The 3,430-nt window shown below is 46.7% G+C and overlaps 1 pseudogene; it reads left to right on the top strand.

Annotated features, from left to right (window-relative positions):
* The first annotated feature begins 1,285 nt into the window (after positions 1-1,285).
* On the top strand, positions 1,286-2,725 carry LOC136328628 (peptidyl-prolyl cis-trans isomerase FKBP9 pseudogene; annotated as a pseudogene).
* Positions 2,726-3,430: the final 705 nt, after the last annotated feature.

Raw genomic sequence — 3,430 nt, 5'->3', positions numbered from 1 at the left:
TGCTCAAAGCTTGTGTTGGAGCCACCCGGACCCTGCTTAGATTTGGCCGCCGTCCTCTGGGCCTCCTTGGCTTCTCTGTGAGGCTTGAAGTCAGGTACACTTTCTCCATGGCTGCGTTAGCTGCCAGCCTTCACCAGTTAAGTGTGAAAATTTCTGAGGAGCCCACATGGAGCCTTGACCTGATCTGGTGATATGTAGTAAGTGACTGAACGAATCTGTTTCCATTTCATACAAATGTGGCAGGTTATACTTAAAGGCTGTCTCTTGCAGCATTTAATGTGTTTATCCATATGTCTTCCTGCTTTAATGTGGAACATTGCTATTCCCACAGTTAGGTGAAGTCCAAAAGTAATCAGAAAAACAGTAACAGCTGCCATGCATTGTGTACTGGTGTGTTCAGGCATGCATTGACCCCATTTTCCTCATTTCACAGTTTGGAGAGGTGATGTTAAGTGGTTTGTCCAAGTTCACAGAAGTATAAAAGATTGAGTCAGTATTTGAACCCAGGTCTTCTTTATTTTAAAGACTTCCAAGGCTTTCTCCACTGTGCTTTATATATATTTATAAGGGAATATAACTTCTGCTTACATAATTTTATAATAAAAACTGATGACCTTAACGACACAAGACTTTTCAAAAATATTATTAGGTTCTCCTATCCAAAAAAGTTGAACAACTGCATTCTTGCTGTTCTATCATGAGTGTTGGCATTCAACAAGCACTGGTCATCATTTGTCCTGTGCATGTTCTTGTGATATATATATATTTTTAATAATTACACTACCTCCTTTCTACTTTCTTGAACTGAATTTGGGAATAAGAATTGAGGTTTGCATTTATGGTCAATATTTATGTTTTGATGAAATTTAATTCAAAAGTAAGTTTTTATTACATGAACAGTTTTAAAGTAAAGAATATAGGTAAGCACACAGAAGACAATATAAATCTCCTATAATGTCACCAACCAGAGATATAATTGCTATAAGGAGTTTGGTAAATATCTTTCCAGACCTATCTCTTAAATTAAAATGGTACAGTATTACGCTTTTCCATTTGCAAATGCTGCTGCTCCCAGGCCCCAGGCGTGAGCTGCTGGAGCTGGAGCTCCAGGCGCCCTCGCAGGCTTCACTCCCATCCCTGTGCTCCTCTTCTTGCAGCCCCTGATGGCCTTCAGAGCTTCAGACTGGCTGTTGCCGCTCCTGCTGCTGCTCAAGGTGACCTGGCGGGGGTGCCCATAGCTGGCCTGGGCCTAGGAGCCCACGTGGACCTGCAGATCTAATGTTGCTTCGTGTGTGATGAGTGCCCGCTCACCTTGCCCAGTGGGACTTCCAGACTACCATTATGTGGGGACATACCCGTTGATTGCAAGTTCGTTTTCAGTGGATTTGATCCCTCCAAATTCAGCATTTCATTTTGATGTACTTCTGATGGGTATTTGGAATTCTGAGGATCAAGTTCAGCTTCACAATTACTTCAAGCCCCCGAATTGCCCTTGAACCATACAGTGTTTTATTGCGTAAGGTATCAGGACAACAGGACATTCTTGGACTGGGCTCAGCTGCATTCGAGTCAGAATAGCATCAATACATGACAGCCATGTGGGAATTGGCTGGCCGACTCCCGGAATGGATGAAGGGCTGCTGGGGGGGTGTGTAGAGGGGGATGCGTCATCGCCATTCCTCCTTTTCTGGCCCACGGAGAACACAGACCCGGGAAGAATATTCCTGGACAGGCATTTCTGAAGTGCGATGCAGCATTACTGAACCTTCACCACCACAAGGATGGCATTTCAATTGAGATTAATGTAGTACCTGAAAACTGTGAGCGACAAAATCAAGCACGGACTTTCTCAGTCATCGGTACCATGGCACACTACTGGGCGGCACCTTCTCTGACTCCAGCTACTCTCGGAACTGCGCCTTTGACACGAGCATTGGGCAGGGCTATATGATCATAATCGCTAAGATGGATTAGGGTTGACTTGGTGTTTGTATCGAACAGAATCATTGTACTGTGGTCCGCCCTCACCTAGGGTAGAAGCAGGAAGAGAGAGGGGTTATTCCTGGCTGTGCTGTGCTGGCATTTGAGTTCCATGTGATCGACTTCCACAGCCCTTCCCCTCCATCAGCATCACCTCCCACTACAGTTCCCTGACTGCTCAGTGCTGAGTAAGAAGGGTGGTGGTTACCTCAAGTATCACCACAGCGCCTCGCTTCTGCATGAGACCTCGCTGGATTCCATGTGGGATTTAGGCTAAATGTATAACATAACATTGTTTTGGGATCTGGACAAGTCGTGCTGGGAATGGATATGGGTCTCTGAGAGATGTGTGTTGGAGAGAAACACTGGTCATTCCGTCCCACCTGGGCTCTGGGGAGGTTGGCGCGGGTGGAGAAGTATCCGACTGTGCCGTGTTGCTGTTTGACGTTGAGCTGCTGGAGCTGGTGGCCAGCCTGCCTGAGGGGTACATGTTCATATGGAGTAGGGAGGTATTATCCAACTTCTTTGAAGAATTCGACAAGGATGGCATTGGAGGAATCCTCTTGGAAGAGTCCTCAGAGTATATTCATGCCCAGGTGGCCTCGGGCAAAGGGAAACTCACTCCTGCTTTTGATGCTGAGGTGATTGTGTTCACCAGCCAGGACCGAATGGGCCTGGTGGGGTCACAGCTGAGGAGTTTAAACTCAAAGACCAGGAGGCCAAACACCATGAACTCTACGCATGACACCAAGCCTGCGTTGTGACAGAGCATGCCGTGAGGCATGAGGGTCTCTCAGAAGGCAAATTGTCAGCAAGTGGTGGTGGGTCCTCATCCCGGCTGGGTGGATACACATGATGAGAGTGCCAACGATGTTAGACAACCTCAGTGTGAGGTGCTTTAGTGTGGGCTGTGTAGGATATTGAAAAGGCCACACAGCCAACCATTGTTCTGTGGATCTCTGGATACTTCTGTTATTAAAGGAAAATGGTGTCACACACAAGTTATAACCAACTTGGAGGGAACAGAAGAAAATGTGTCCAGGTTATCTACCTAAAGAAGATTAAGAAAATAAAATTTAACTTGCTTGTGTTTTACAGATAGGCTGAAAAAAGGGAGGGCATATTCCAGTGGTATTCCCAGAAAGTGTTGGAGGACTTTGCAGCAGCCTGTACAGTTTGTCCTGGTGTTGTCCAGCCCCCATCAGTGCCTTTTGGTGTGTCCAGCATGCTGTGCACGCACACACACACACTCACATGTGCTTGCGCTTTTCTTTTTTCTTTTACTATGTCAGTGCCTGAGGTGAGGCCATGGAGCCATTCTGAGCACCCAGGGCCAACGTCAAGCCATGCCTGAGGAAGGGGAAGAGAGAGAGGAGAAAGAGAAAGAGAAGGAGAGAAGAGGGAGGGGTGGAGAAGCAGATGGTTGCTTCTCCTGTGTGCCCTGACAGGA

The sequence above is a fragment of the Saccopteryx bilineata genome, chromosome 3 (assembly GCF_036850765.1).
Source record: "Saccopteryx bilineata isolate mSacBil1 chromosome 3, mSacBil1_pri_phased_curated, whole genome shotgun sequence".
Taxonomy (NCBI): Eukaryota; Metazoa; Chordata; class Mammalia; order Chiroptera; family Emballonuridae; genus Saccopteryx; species Saccopteryx bilineata.
Note: the sequence above shows the minus strand (reverse complement) of the source record. Positions and strands in the feature narration are given on the sequence as shown.